A 16,733-nucleotide genomic window follows, 5' to 3' on the forward strand; every position below is an offset into this window, starting at 1 on the left:
AAAGCTCTTTTTTACTCTTTAACTCTCTAACCCCTTCTCAAACATCAGTAAACTAGTTTACTCTTTTTAACTTCAGTAGTGTAGAATCGTAATCACAGTCGAAAGCTGTGCATTGTGTGTGACAACCCCAAACTGTTTCAAGATACATAAAATGGACACGTATTTCTTTAGAATATTTTGTGTTTTTTCTCTGACAGCTATAATTCTTACTAAATGTTGTCTTATACTGTGATGATTCTAACCACTTTTTATCTTCTCTTTTTGAGCTGTTTAACAAGGAATTTTGGTGGAAGAGGCCCCCAGTTTAATGCTTATGATTGAATCATGTCAATGGAATCATTGTAATTGTTCTTATGGCCCCCATATGTGCCAATAACACCATGTGGCATTGCTTCTTATTTGCATAGGCACATTAAAATGGGAAAATAGTATAAATACAAATAAAATCCTATCTAATAGAGATTGGAACACACAAACCTTGTAGTGCAAAGGGACCTTACACCCTGAACATTGACATAACGACCTGGCACAGACCTCAGAAGAAAGGGCATATTCCATTCTCCCCTGAACCAGGAAAGCCATCCACGAAACATCCAGGCTGGTCTATAACATCACCTGGAAGCAATCCTCTACCACGGAAGACCTACACTGCTCAGACTTCGACCTGCTCAAAAGAGACTTCCCTTAACACTGAGAAGACTTAACAACAACGACCTGCTTACAGGACAGGGCTCCCTGCATTGCCCTTTGATTGTGAGGTGAAAGGAGAGGATGCTCCACGTCCTGACTTCAATGTAAGATATGCAGATTCCAGGATCTTTAATACAGAAACATGATACCAACAACAGAGACTGTGTGAAAAATAAAAGTGTGTTGGCACTACAGACGATCTAGCTTGCTTGGAGCCTAGACTTGGTCTTGTGCCAGGAAACTTCAGGGGTCTGGTCTCTTTGTACTTAGGCCAAGGTTATTTCTTTCCATGTCCCTCATATTTTGGTGGGCCTATGCAAACAACAATTGCCACTCTAACACCATTCTTACTCTGCTCCTTTGACTCTAATCCTTAAAAAGAACTCACTTAAAATTTGAGGTTAACTTAAGCTAATATGCATGTATATGGAAATGTAAGAAAATACTATGCCTGTAATGTTTAAGGAGTTACATAAGTTTTATGGCTTTAGATTGCCTTGTGTACTGTTAAGAAATATTATAATGTGTTACAATCTGGGGACTTGAGGGACAAAGTAATTGTACATGGATTCTGTCTTATTTATCTTAATGTTCTTTGGCTGAAATTTCAAAGTTAATATATCAGCAAGGGGACTTCTGAGAATTATGTTATGGGTGATTGTCCTTCCACTGTAACTTCACCTTGTCCTCTTACTTTGCACCCTTGTTCTCATAATTAAAAATAAAAATTAAAAAAAAAAGAAAAAAAATTTTTAGGGCCCGAAGAGATAGCACAGCGGCGTTTGCCTTGCAAGCAGCCAATCCAGGACCAAAGGTGATTGGTTCAAATCCTGGTGTCCCATATTGTCCCCTGTGCCTGCCAGGAGCTATTTCTGAGCAGACAGCCAGGAGTAACCCCTGAGCACCGCCGAGTGTGACCCAAAATAAAAAGAAATTTTTTTTAGGGGTCAGAGATAGCATGAAGGTAGGGCATTTGCCTTGCATGCAGAAGGATGGTGGTTCAAATACCGGCATCCCATATGGTTCTCCAAGCCTGCCAGGAGCGATTTCTGAGCATAGATCCAGGAGTAACCCCTGAGCGCTGCCGGGTGTGACCCAAAAACAAACAAAAAAATTAAATTTTTTTTTTTTGATTTTTGGGCCACACCCGGTAATGCTCAGGGGTTACTCCTGGCTATGTGCTCAGAAGTTGCTCCTGGCTTGGGGGACCATATGGGACACCGGGGGATCGAACCGCGGTCCGTCCAAGGCTAGCGCAGGCAAGGCAGGCACCTTACCTTTAGCGCCACCGCCCGGCCCCAAAATTAAATTTTTAAAAAGAAAATAAATTACACCTGGCAGGCTCTGGGGACCATATGGGATGTGGGGGACTGAAGTGGGATCAACTGTGTGCAAGATAAACACCCTACGTACTGTCCTCAGGGATCATTCCTGGTGATGCTCAGGGACAGTGCCTAAAATTGTGGCAGAAGCCACAGCGAAGTGGGTAGGCACTAAAAAGACAGTGTGCTGCATCCGCCTTCTATTCAGCCTTTAAGGCCTCATTGGGAAGGGCCTTGGAGAGAAGGACTCACCAAAGGCCAAAGGAGCTCTTGCACATCATGAACAGTTAAGTCCTGACTCATGTGTCCCAGGTTCCAGTATTCTCACAGAAAATGGCAGAAGACTAATGGGGGCACACAAAGATTCTATTTAGGCAAGGAAGGAGAAAGATGAGGAGAAATACATTTCAGAATGAACATAGATTGAAAGAGAGAAAGGGAGAGTAGAGAAAAGGGAAGAGAGAGAAAGAGAAAGGGAGAAGAAAGAAAGGGAGAGAGAAAGAAAGGGAGAAGAGAGAAAAGGAGAGAGAGAAAGTCTGGAGAAAGCAGAAGGCAAAAGAAAGACACTCCCCAGCTGGATGTAGGTGACTCCTTGGAATAGAATGCCCCCTATAAACATAAAGAGGCATGTACAAGGAGTGAGCTGATCAAGCACTCCAAGGCAAGATAGAGTAAACTTTGCTTCTCTAAAGCGATCTTCTTTTATAGCTCTTCCAGATCCCCACTTTGGGTTTTGGGGGCCAAACCTAGCCCCTGGAAGCCCAGAGGTTGCTTCCAGCAGTATACAAAGGACTATGTAGTACCAGAGATGAAACCTGGACTTCCTGCATGCAAAACAGGTGCTCCAGTCTATTAAGTTTTCTCAAGCCTTTTCTGGGTGTTGGTGGTCCCTTAATGGGCTTGAGTTGGTTCTGATTCTATGAAATCAGAAATTTATTGCCAGAGACCCCTACCAGCCTGTCTACTTCAAGTAAGATGTAGGAAGAGCAGGTGTAAATTCCTTTCACACTCAGACCACAGCACACCCGAGGTCGTTTAGGTGTACCAGGCTTTCTCTAAGGTCAACTAGCCAAGGAAGAAAAATACAAGTCTGTGGTCTAGATGGCTCTCCTTGCTATCTGACCTGTCAGACTTGAACTGCTGTGCCCGTCCAGCCTCAGTGAGTTCTGAAAAAAAAAAAAAGTGAAGCATGAAATCTCCTCACTGGGCATAAGTTTGATCAGTACATCTTATGCTTCAGTTACCAAGAAAGTAGATGAAACTCAGATAGATCTATCTAAATTCAAGTGCAGGAACAAGGGTTGGTCACATGTTTTGGAAACTTGGAAGGAAGCACAGAATGCTATGGGATTGTAGCTAGAGATTCAGGGAAAATGTTTAAACGTGTCTTAATGATACCGAATGGGAGCATATTTGTGTGTCTCTTGTGAATGCTCAGCGAATTACCTGTGTAGTAAAAGAGGTTCAGAATAGTCAAGTGGACACAATTAACTCATTTTGGGAGTCTACTACTTTTCCCAAATATGTTAAGATTGACACATAGCTTACAGAGAGACTACTGGTAGCAGGCATGGGGATCATTCATTATTAATATAGGGCTTCTGTTTTTTTTTGTTTTGTTTTGTTTTTGGGCCACACCCTGTGACGCTCAGGGGTTACTCCTGGCTATGCACTCAGAAGTTGCTCCTGGCTTCTTGGGGGACCATATGGGACGCCGGGGGATCGAACCACGGTCCGTCCTAGGCTAGCGCAGGCAAGGCAGACACCTTACCTCCAGCGCCACCGCCCGGCCCCAGGGCTTCTGTTATCAAAATTGATTTGGCCATGAGCACAGAGGAAACCAAAAGACATTTAGAGTCTCTTTTTGTTGTTGTTTATTTGTTTAGTTTTGGTCCATACCCAGCAGCATTCAAGGGTTACCCCTGGCTCTTCACTCAGAAATCGCCCTTGGCAGGCTCTGGAGACCATGCAGGGGTCTCAAACTCAATTTACCTGGGGGCCGCAGGAGGCAAAGTCGGGGTAATTCTTGAGTGCAAAGTCAGCAGTAAGCCTTGAACATTGGGGGTGTGTGACCCAAACAACTAAAACAAAACAAAACAAAACAAAACAAAAAAAGATTCCTCTAGGGCAGGGCCACAAAATGTTGTATGGAGGGCCGTTTGCGGCCTGTGGGCCGCGAGTTTGAGACCCCTGCATGGGATGCCGAGAATCGAACCTGGATTTTACCTGGGTTGGCTGCGTGCAAGACAAATGCCTTACTGCTGTGCTATTACTCTGGCCCAGCACTGGTTGTTCTTGTTTTTTATTGATTTGTGCCAGTCTTTGTGGTGTGTATATCATTGTTTGATTTGCATCTACTTGATGATTAATGACATGGAGCATTTTTTTCACGTGCCTTTTACCATCTGTATTTCTTCTTTGAGGAAATTTCTGTTCATCTCTTATGGGGCTGGACATTTTTTCTTGTTAAACTCTACCAGAGTCTTATATGTAATATTATATATTAATCCCTCATTGGATGGGTGAATAATTTCTCCCATTCTGTGAGTAGATTTTTCTATTCTGGTCATCATTTCCTTTGAGGTGCAGAAGCTTCTTAATTTGCGTGAAATGTTTCTTTTTTTAAGGGAGTAACTTTCTTTTCTTTTCTTTTTTTTTCTTTTGGTTTTTGAACCACACCTGGCAGCTTTCAGGGGTTACTCCTGGCTCTGAGCTCAGAAATTGCACCTGGCAGGCTCAGGGGACCAAATGGGATGCTGGAAATGAAACCAAGCTGACCACATGCAAGGCAAGCTCTCTACAAGCTATACTATTGCTCCATCCCAGATAGAAAACTTTAAGCTAGGGGGCTGGAGAGATAGCACAATGGTGTTTGCCTTGCAAGCAGCCGACCCAGGACCTAAGGTGGTTGATTCAAATCCCGGCGTCCCATATGGTCCCCATGCCTGCCAGGAGCTATTTCTGAGCAGATAGCCAGGAGTAACCCCTGAGTGCTGTCGTGTGTGGCACAAAACCAAAACAAAAAAACAACAACAAAAAGAAAAATTTAAGCTGAATCATATAAATTTGAATTCTATTCTAAAAGATATGCATTTTAAAGATAAAGTTCTTCTAAAGGCGTCCAGGGTCCTGATGAGATTTTAAAAATAAATGCAAGGGGGCCGGAGAAATAGCATGGAGGTAAGGCGTTTGCCTTTCATGCAGAAGGTCATTGGTTCAAATCCCGGCATCCTATATGGTCCCCCGAGCCTGCCATGAGCGGTTTTTGAGCATGGAGCCAGGAGTAACCCCTGAGCACTGTTGGGTGTGAACCAAAATAAATAAATAAATAAATAAGTAAATTAATTAATTAATTAATTAAATAAATGCAAAAGAAAAAAAACATTTTAAGTTGCTCAATGTCAACCTGACCTTGAGCTCTTTCTTCGCCTTGACTGCCTGTACCCTGCAATATAGTCAGCGGGAAAACACTGCCACCTGTTGGTAGGTTGATTACCTTACTCTCCTTTTATTATTATTACTAAGAGAAAAGCAATTAGTTTATTCTGGATAATCTACCTGGGTGGGGAAGATTTGGGAGGGGACACATTTAGTAGTACTCATAGACTACTGGTGACTCAGTGCTAATGGCAGAAGCAATATTATAGTGGGTAGAGCTCTTGCTTTTCACATGGTTGACTTGAGTTCCATCACATATGTTCCCTTAGTTTGCCAGGAGTGATTCCTGAGTGCAGAATCTGGAATAAGCTCTGAGCATCGCTGGGTGTACCCCCAAATAAAAACAAATAAAGGCTTAATCCTGGCTTTGTAATCGGGGTCACTAATGGCAGTGCGAGGGGACTGACCATACTGGGGATCAAACAGGTCTGCCTGATGCAAAACAAGTGCCTTAGCCTCTGCTCTTTCTGGCCTTAATGTTCTTTGTTTCCCATCACGTATTCATTAGAAATATTATCCAAGGCCTAGGGGCCGGAGAGATAGCATGGAGGTAAGGCGTTTGCCTCTCATGCAGAAGGTCATCGGTTCGAATCCCGGCGTCCCATATGGTCCCCCATGCTTGCCAGGAGCGACTTCTGAGCCTGGAGCCAGGAATAACCCCTGAGCACTGCCGGGTGAGACCCAAAAACCAAAAAAAAAAAAAAAAAGAAATATTATCCAAGGCCTTAGTTAACATTTAATTTAACAGCATATATATCTCTTATAATATGAGGTAGTTTGTTGTGTATTTGTTTTGGATTTAGGGCTACACCCAGTATTACTCCTGGCTCTGTGCTCAGAAATCTCCTAGCAGGTTCCAAGTCCATATGTTAAAGGGGGGTTCGAACCTGGGTTGACCGTGTGCAAGTTGTTTGCTGTGCTACCTGCTGTGCTTTTTCTCTGGCACCATGATTTTTTTGGGGGGAGGTTACACCCAGTGACACTCAGGGGTTACTGCTGGCTCTACACTCAGAAATCACTTCTTTTTTCTTTTTTTTTATTTTTATTTAAACACCATGATTACAAACATGATTATAGTTGTATGATTACAGTCATGTAAAGAACACCCCCCTTCACCAGTGCAACATTCCCACCACCAATTTCCAAGATCTCCCTCCTCCCCACCCCCCTACACCTGTACTGGAGACAGGCTTTCTACTTCCCTCATTCATACACATTGTTATGATAGTTTTCAGTGTAGTCATCTCTCCAACTGCACTCATCACTCTATGTAATGAGCTTCATGTCCTGAGCTGCACCTACCAGCCCTCATCTCTCAGAAATCACTTCTGACAGGCTCAAGGGACTATATGGAACGCTGGGATTTGAACCACCATCCGTCCTAAATACGCTGCATGCAAGGCAAATGCCCTACCACTTTACTATCTCTCCGGTTCCTGCCATGATTTTTTTTAAAGTAAGGGTGCATTTATAGGACTCACTATTTTCTTCACCTAGAACCCATTTCCAGAAATTTTGTTTTGTTTTGTTCTGGGGTCACACCCGGCAGCACTCAGGGATACTCCTGGCTCTACGCTCCAAATTTGCTCCTGGCAGGCTCAGGGGGACCTTATGGGATCTCCGGATTCGAACCATCTGCCTTCTGCATGCAAGGCAAACACCTTACCTCCATGCTATCTCTCCACCACCACCACCCCCCGCCCCATTTCCAGAAATTCTAATCAGAATTCACTCCTGACATGGATGCGGGGGCCGTGTGGGGTGCTGAGGGATAGAGCTCAGGTTGGTTATATGTAAGACCTTCTGTACTCTTTCAGAATGAGGAAAGTGATTTGGGAAGAGCCTTAGGATTGTTGTAGAGGAAGGAGCGCTGAAAGCTGACCTTGTAATTCCAAGTCTCTTATGCTAGAGGGGCATCAGACGAGCGAATACAGTTGAGGAAGCTTAGGAGGGTGGCTTCTAGATAGTATGCCTGAAATTAGATGTTTGCTCAAAGAGAGCTAGAAGGGTGCTGGGCTGATGGGCTGATGGGCTTCTGTTTTACAGCACAACGACGTAGATTTTCCTTTCTTGAGGTCATTTGGCATATCTTTATATATTATGGAATTAGACCCTTGGTTTAAATTATTAAGAGTTTTTCCTGAATCAGGACTCATTTCTAATGGACATTTATTCTCTTTAATATCAGTCCCTTAATCATTTTTATTATGTATTTGCCTAGGTTTTTCTACTTTCTTTTTTTTTTTTTTTTGGTTTTTGGGCCACACCCGGTGACACTCAGGGGTTACTCCTGGCTATGCGCTCAGAAGTTGCTCCTGGCTTGGGGGACCATATGGGACGCTGGGGGATCGAACTGCGGTCCGTCCTAGGCTAGCGCAGGTAAGGCAGGCACCTTACCTTTAGCGCCACCGCCCGGCCCCGGTTTTTCTACTTTCTGATTTTCATCTTGTGAGACAATTTTTTTTTCTTTTCTTTTTTTATGAGGCTGCTCCTATCAGGGCTGATTGTGGAGTCTGCAGACCGTAGGCGAGAACCCAAAACCTTGCATACACTAGGCATGTGCTTTGAAATAGATTTGTTTGTTTGGCAACACCCAGCGATACTCAGGACTTACTCCTGGCTCTACACTTAGGAATTATTTCTGGCACCCTGGCAGGCTTGGGGGGCCACATGGGATGCCAGAGGATCAAACAAACCGCGTCAAAGGCATGCAAGGCAAACATCCTACACACTGTGCTTTAGCTACAGCTCCTAAAGTAGATTTTCTTTCCCTTTTGGTTTTTGACTCCTACTCAGTGGTATTCAGGAACTCCTCTTGGCTCTGTGTTTGTGGTTCACTCCCTTTGGTGCTCAAGAGACTATGCAGTAACAGGAGTAGAACTAAACTTCAAACATGCAAAACATTTGATCATCCCTTTGAGTCAATATTTCCAGTGTTGAAATAGTTTTTCCTAACCACATTTATTTTGATTAATTATTCAAAACTTTTCTTTTATTACTTGGGGAAAAAGATTAGTCTTTTAGAGGCATGCCATATTTTGTCTTCTAGAGGCAAATGATCTGTAATTTTGTTTGTTTGGGGGATATACAGTGATCAAGGCTTACTTCTGACTCTGCACTCACGAATTACTCTTGGTGGTGTTTAAGGGACCACATGCTATGCCTAGAATTGAACTTGGATCAGTCATTTGCAAGGCAAAAACCCTGCCCACTGTACTATCACTCCGGTACATATGTCAAATCTTTGTTCTTTTATTTTTTTTTTTTTGCCTTCTTGTAATTCTTTAGTTTGTTTTGTTTTGGGGCCACACCCAGTGGTGTTCAGGGGTTTCTCCTGATTCTGCACTCAGAAGTCACTCCTGGCAGGCTCAGGGGACCATATGGGATGCCAGAAGATAGAACCCGGGTCCATCCTACTACTGTGCATTACTCTGGTCCCTTTCTTAGAATTCTTTTGTGTTTTTGTAGGAGAACTTTCAACAGAATAATTTCATCAGGAAGTTTTAATTGTTTAATATTTAGAAGCATATAGATTAATTAGTATTCAGTTTATCTATGTGCCAGAGACCAAACCCTAATATGGAATTCAGCAGGACAAACTAGTCTTATGTGGCCAGAGTAAATAACCTAAGGCATTGGCTAGCCCCAGAGCCCAAAGAAATACCACAGTGTTCTATCAGTCAAACATTCCAGGAAGCTTATTACATCCTTGAAACTTCACTAACCTTGAGATGTTCCTGTGCTCCTTATGTATAGATGGCATGTAAAGATTACCCACAAGATGACCTCTGTAATGCAGGCTGTTCCATCCTGCTTTCTCTCCACCCCCTGTATAATCGTGCTTAAAAAGAGCCTGTACGGATCAATAAAGTGGAACCTTGACCAGCCTCGTGTTGCTTGGTTCCCTTCTTTCCTCCCATTCTCTTTTCAGGCTGGGACCCTCTACACTCGCGAATAACCTGTCCTTCGGGCCAGGACAAGTGGCACCCCACGTGGACGTAGACGAGTATGGAACCCCTCAGTCAACAGAACCGGATGGACCTCGAGGGCCTGATTGTAAGATGCCAGCAAAACCCCATCAGGGCAGCGTGGATAGGTAGGAAAATCTGCACAAAACCCCAGCAGGGTGGCACGGACAAATTTGTGCACATTTACATTTCCGTCCCATCAGAATGGGTCAACATTTGTCTAAAGCTGCCTTTGTCAAGAAACTGAAGGCATCTCTCAGGGAAAAAAGTGTTAGGGTTTAGAGAAAGGAATTTTTTTCTCTGTTCATAACAAGTGCCCTAATTTATCATAACTGGCCCAGAAATTCATCCTTCAAAATGGTAAAAAGTGGGCCGAGAAATATCATTCTAATGGAGGAAGACCAGAGGATGTTACAAATACCATCTTTAGTGACCCCAAGAAACAACAACCTCTTTCTGTAGCTGCATTCTGCTCGCACCCTTTGTCTCATACTGCCTCTCCAGCCGTCTCAAGGGCAAGCTCTGATACCTTCCACTCCCTTCCCAAATGCGATCATTCCTGTCATACAAGTCCTTCGCCTTCTATTGCAGATGACCCCCCCCCCACCGCCTAAACATCTTTACCCCACTCTGTCTTTTCCCCCTGAGGAGCCCCTTGATCCAAGGAATACCCAAAGCTTGGAAAATGAGACTGCCCATTATCATGACCGAGACCAGCCGCTTCAAGCGACTGCACCATTACAACCTCCTCCATATCCCCCTATTCAGGATTTTTGTGCCCCAACCTTCATTGATCCGTCCCCTCTTAAGGCTATAGAAAAGGAATTACTTGGCCAAATTGAAGATCTTAAATTAATCTTGAGCCTTCAAGAACAGGTTGCTTCCCTTAATTCGCAAGTTTCTGCCCTTCAGGCTTTCCCCCCGTCCTCCTGAATCTAAAGTTGTCTGTCCTATGCCCACCTGATCCCAAGAGCCAGTCCCCCCTCTTGAGAATCCACTAGAGGCCCAACCTTGCCGACTCAGGGTCGCATTACCAGAGAGAAAGGCTGATGTAGTCCTTTGCTAAAATTAGATCATAATAATTTGCCAATATTTTTGTTTGTTTGTTTGTTTTTGGTTTTGGGGCCACACCCAGCGGTGCTCAGGGGTTACTCCTGGCTGTCTGCTCAGAAATAGCTCCTGGCAGGCACAGGGGACCATATGGGACACCGGGATTCGAACCAACCACCTTTGGTCCTGGATCGGCTGCTTGCAAGGCAAACGCTGCTATGCTATCTCTCCGGGCCCGCCAATATTTTTTAATTATCTTTATTTAAACACTGTGATTACAAATATGATTGTAGTTGTATGTAACAGTCATATAAAGAATTCCCCCTTCACCAGTGCAAGATTCCCACCACCAATTTCCCAGATATCCTTCCTCCCCACCTCACCCACACTTGTACTCAAGACAGGCTTTCTATTTCCCTCATTCATTCACATTGTTATGATAGTTTTCAGAGTAGTTATTTCTCTAACTGCACTCATCACTCTATGTGGTGAGCTTCATGTCATGAGCTGCACCTACATGGGAAGATGGGGGAAAATAAGGGTTGGGACTGAGGCAGTAAAAGATTAGAAATGAGCTTTGTAAGGGCAGTATCAAGGTCACAATACAAGATGGATATTATGCATATATAAACTATATGCATACAATACTATCAATAGGCGACCAAAGAGAAAAAATTGCCAGTGACTGTCCCAACATAAATCAGTGCTAGAACAACCTGCCCTCCTCCCAAAGTGCATTCTCATTACTATAGGGAGAGGTAGGGGGAAAGCCTGATGACCCCTATAGAGCCCACCTGGACTGGCGCCCAGGGAAGGCCTGGAGTCTAGGGGAAAAAGAGAGGGACGGAAGGGGGCCTGCCAAGCATCCCAGCTCTCCCCAGGCTAGGAAGAAGGCCTCCGGCATGGGGACTCCCAAACCCCATACCTGAGAAGAACTGGCCTTCAAAATCAAAGGGGAAACCGGAAGCCAGATATCTGCCCAACCTCCTCCCCATGCACCTCCCCCCTGGAGTACGGAAGGAGGAGGGAAGCCTGAGGACCCCTAAGAATCCACCTGAACCCACTTCTGGCCATCTAAGCCAGCACCCAGGGGGGGCTGGAGTCCAGGGGAAAAAGAGGGGGACGGCTGGGGGCCTGCCAAGCCTCCCAGCTCTCCGCAGGCTAGGAAGAAGGCCTCCGGCATGGGGCCTCCCCAAACCCCATACCTGGCAAGAGCTGACCTCCAGAATCAAAGAAAATCGAAAGTCAGATATCTGTCTAAACTCCTCCCCATGCACCTCCCCCCCTGGAGTACGGAGGGAGGGGGGAAGCCTGAGGACCCCTAAGAGTCCACCTGAATCAACTTCTGGCCATCTGAGCTGGCACCCAGGCAAGGCAAAGCTCTATTGCAAAAACTATCACTGCTGAAATTTAACTGAAATATTCTTTTTGGGGGGGCCACACCTGGTGATGCTCAGGGGTTACTCCTGGTTATGCGCTCAGAAATCGCTCCTGGATTGAGGGACCATATGGGACGTTGGGGATTGAGCCACCATCCGTCCCAGGTCATCCACTGAGGATGATAGCACAGCAGGTAGGGCATTTGTCTTGCTTGCAGCATTCTAGAGTTTGATCCCCAGCATTCCTGTGGTCCCCTGAGCCTGCCAGGAGTGATTTCTGATCGCAGAGTCTGAGTAACCCCTGAGTGTCACTGGGTATGGCCTACAACCAAATCAAAACAACAATAAATCAGACAAATAAATACTAGCTTTAGCCTTTAAGGGCCTTTGGCCTAAACTTTTTGTTGCTATTGATCTCTGATAATTAAATAATTTATTTGTTTGTTTGTTTGTTTGTTTGTTTGTTTTTGGGCCACACCCATTTGACGCTCAGGGGTTACTCCTGGCTATGTGCTCAGAAATCGCTCCTGGCTTGGGGGGACCATATAGACGCCAGGGGATCGAACCGTGGTCCATCCTAGGCTAGTGCTGGCAAGGCAGACACCTTACTTCTAGCGCCACCTTCCTGGCCCCGATAATTAAAGCATTTAGAAGCCAAATATTACCAAATTCTCTCACCTCTTCTCATGCCCTTTCTCTCAAGAAGAAGACTTTGACTTTGTGAAGTCTAGAAGATAAAGCTCCCCCTTCCCACCTCATTACTTTGGCTTGTCTCTGTCCCTAAACTCAGCCTGCAGTTCTGACCCAGGTAATATTTGATAGGTAACTTTCAAAACAAAGAGAAAGAATGCTTTATTTCTTTGAACTTGGAGGTAAATATTCAACTTAAGAAAACAGATTGAAAAAAAAAAAAAAAGAAAACAGATTGAGGGCCCAGAGAAATAGCATAGCGGCGTTTGCCTTGCAAGCAGCCGATCCAGGACCTAAGGTGGTTGGTTCGAATCCCGGTGTCCCATATGGTCCCCGTGCCTGCCAGGAGCTATTTCTGAGCAGATAGCCATGAGTAACCCCTGAGCATTGCCGGGTGTGGCCCAAAAACAAAACAAAACAAAACAAACAAAAAAAAAAAAAGAAAAGAAAAAAGATTGAGGGGCCAGCGAGGTGGCTCGAGGTAAGGTGTTTGCCTTGCAAGTGCTAGCCAAGGAAGGACCGTGGTTCAATCCCCCAGCGTCCCATATGGTCCCCCCAAGCCGGGGGCAATTTCTGAGCATTTAGCTAGGAGTAACCCCTGAGCATCAAACAAGTGTGGCCCGAAAAACCAAAAAAAAAAAAAAAAAAAAAAAAAGAAAGAAAGAAAGAAAAGAAAACAGATTGGTGGCTGGAGAGAGAGCATGAAGGTAAGGCATTTGTCTTGCATGCAGAAGGACAGTGGTTCGAATCCCGGCATCCCATATGGTCCCCGGAGCCGGCCAGGAGAATTTCTGAGCATAGAGCGAGGAGTAACCCCTGAGCACTGCCAGGTGTGACTCCCCCCCCCCAAAAAAAAAAAAACAGATTGGGACTGGAGAGATAGCATGCAGGTAAGGCGTTTACCTTGCATGCAGAAGGTTGGTGGTTCGAATCCCGGCATCCAATATGGTCCCTGGAGTCTGCCAGGAGCTATTTTTGAGCATAGAGCCAGGAGTAACCCCTGAGCACTGCCTGATGTGACCCAAAAAACAAAACAAAGAACAAAAAAAAATAAACAGATGGGGGGCAGAGCGATAGCACAGTGGTAAGGCAAGGCGTTTACCTTGCACGTGGCTGACCTGGGACGGATCTGGGTTCAATTCCCAGTATCCCATATGGTCTCCTGATCCTGCCAGGAGCCATTTCTGAGCACAGAGCCAGGACCCCTGAGTACAGCTGGGTGTGCCCCAACCCCCCCCCCAAAAAAAAAGAAAAGAAAATAGATTGGTATTTATGTAGACTTCAAAATGCTGTGACATTTTCGGAAATGACTGAGCTCAAATAGCTTTTCTGGCTTCAGGAAATAAAGCTCCTGCCAGACGACAAATTTTCTCTAGGGAAAGAGGAGGTACTGAAGAGAAGAAAATTTGGATTCACAGCTGAATGTCTGGTTTAGATGTCAAATATTTCTGGCTGAGAATGTGCTTTCTTATTTCTGTTTTTTTGGGGTTTTTTTGGGGGGGGATTTTTTGGTATGATGACAAGAAAACTGTCAGCCACAAATAATCATTGTTAACTTGCACTTGAAACTAAAGCCATTAAGAAAAATATTAAAAGCCTTTTTTAGGATCATACCATTTTAGCAAAGAAATGATACCTGTGTATCCTGTTTTACTAGGAGAGAACTGAAAAATGTGTTGATTTGCTAGATTAGAAACAGGAATGATGAGGCCAGAGAGACAGCTCAGCAGTATTTGCCTTTTGCCTTTACAAGCGGGTGACTCGGGACTGACCCCCGGTTCAATTCCCAGCATTCCATATGTGTGGTCTCCCAAGCCTGCCAGGAGCAATTTTTTTTTTTTTTTTTTTTTTTGGGTCACACCCAGCAGCGCTCAGGGGTTACTTCTGGCTCTATGCTCAGAAATCATTCCTGGCAGGCTCAGGGGACCATATGGGATGCCGGGATTTGAACTACCGATTTTCTGTATGCAAGTCAAACGCCTTACCTCCATGCTATCTCTCCGGCCTCATGCTAGGAGCGATTTCTAACACAGAGCCAGGAATAACCCCTGAGCGCCACCAGGTGTGGCCCAAAAACCAAAGGGAAAAAAGGAGAAACAAGAATGATGGCTTTTACGGAGGCTAGTGCCCCCATGCGTACAATATATATTGATAGTATATGCATATAGTTTATATATGCATAATATCCATCTTGTATTGTGACCTTGACACTGCCCTACAAAGCTCATTTCTAATCATTTACTGCCTCAATCCCAACCATTATTCCCCCCCATGTAAGTGCAGCTCATGACATGAAGCTCACCACATAGAGTGATGAGTGCAGTTAGAGCAACAACTACACTGAAAACTATCATAACAATGTGAATGAATGAGGGAAATAGAAAGCCTGTCTCGAGTAAAGGTGTGGATGGGGTGTGGAGGAGGGAGATCTGGGAAATTGGTGGTGGGAATCTTACACTGGTGAAGGGGGGTGTTCTTTATATGACTGTAAGCATACAACTACAAACTACAATCATATTTGTAATCACGGTGTTTAAATAAAGATAAAAAATGTGGAAAAAAAAGAATGATGGCTTTGATTTTTCCTATTGCAACACAGGTAAGTCTTAGATTCACTCATTTGATGAAATTGGTTCCAGCCATGAAATTTTGATTCCCATGACTGCAGGTTCATGTTCTATCATTCGCCTGCTACTTACACATAGAGAATTACTAGAATCCACTAGTTACCAAATCTTGGGCTTCTTGCTTGAGTTGACCAATAAGGATTCTGAGCAATAAACTAATGAGAGTAAGGACAGGGAGTGAGAGATAATTTTTTTTTGGTTTTTGGGCCATACCCAGCCATGCTCAGGGGTTATACCAGGCACTGTGCCCAGAAATCGCTCCTGGCAGGCACTGGGGACCATATCTGATGCCAGGATTCAAACCACCATTGGTCCTGGGTCTGCTGCTTGCAAGTTAAATGCCCTACCGCTATACTCTCTCTCCAGCCCTGAGATACATTTTTTAAATTAATTTATCACGGGGCCGGAGAGATAGCATGGCGATAAGGCATTTGCCTTGCATGCAGAAGGTCGGTGGTTCGAATTCCAGCATCCCATATGGTCCCCTGAGCCTTCCAGGAGCGATTTTTAAGCATAGAGCCAGGAGTAACCCCTGAGCACTGCCAGTGTGACACAAAAACAAAAACAAACAAACAAATTAATTAATTTATCATGAGATACAGAGTTAAAAAGTTGTTGATAGTTGAGTTTGGGTCATACATTATTACAATGGCTATCCCTTCACCAGAGACTCTTTACTCCCTGGCTTCTTCCCTATTAGACTCTTTTATTATTTTTGTTTTTGTTTTGGGATGCTCAGGAGTTATTTCTGACTCTGCACTCAGAAATTACTCCTGGCAGGCTCAGGGGACCATATGGGATGCCAGGGATTGAACATGGGTTGACAGCGTGCAAGGCAAAAGCCCTGCTAGCTGTGCTATTGCTCTGGTCCCTGCTATAAGACTCTTTATCTGAGAAACCCTTTACTAAAAATTATAATTCAAGGTAACCTCCATGTTATTTCGGTCCTCGGGTACTTGTAACTCTTCCTTTTCCCATCATAGGTGATGGGACTTGGAATTATCTTTTGTGATTCTTCTCTCTTTATAAGTAAACCCTGATAAGTTAGCTCACTCACAGGGCCAGAAAAAAGAGTACAGGGGCTCAGAAGTTTGCTTTGCACATGACTTACTGTGTTTTATTCTTGGCACCACATATATCCGTCAACCACTGCATTTGCAGGGATTACTTCTGAACACAAAGTCAGGAATATCTCTTGAGCACTGCCAGGTGTTGCCCAGTCATCCCCAACATCTCTCCCCACTCCTGAGCAATAAAAATAAATGCACTTGAAATATTTCACGTCAGCTTTGCATCTATTTCCTCCTAGTCATTTTGCAAGTTTTACCACAATTCTCTAATGACATCCTAAGATACTATGTGGTAAGAACCAGGGGGGTGGATGGAGAGAATCCAAGAACTAGAGCACTTGCTTGCATTCAACTGCAGTTTTTTTCTTTTTGTTTTTTTCCTTTGGGCAGGGGGTCACCTGGTGATGCTCAGGGGTTACTCCTGGCTATGAGCTCAGAAATCGATCCTGGCTTGGGGGACCATCTGGGACGCCGGGGATGGAACCACTGTCCGTCCTAG

Source organism: Suncus etruscus, chromosome 4 (assembly GCF_024139225.1).
Source record: "Suncus etruscus isolate mSunEtr1 chromosome 4, mSunEtr1.pri.cur, whole genome shotgun sequence".
Classification (NCBI taxonomy): domain Eukaryota; kingdom Metazoa; phylum Chordata; class Mammalia; order Eulipotyphla; family Soricidae; genus Suncus; species Suncus etruscus.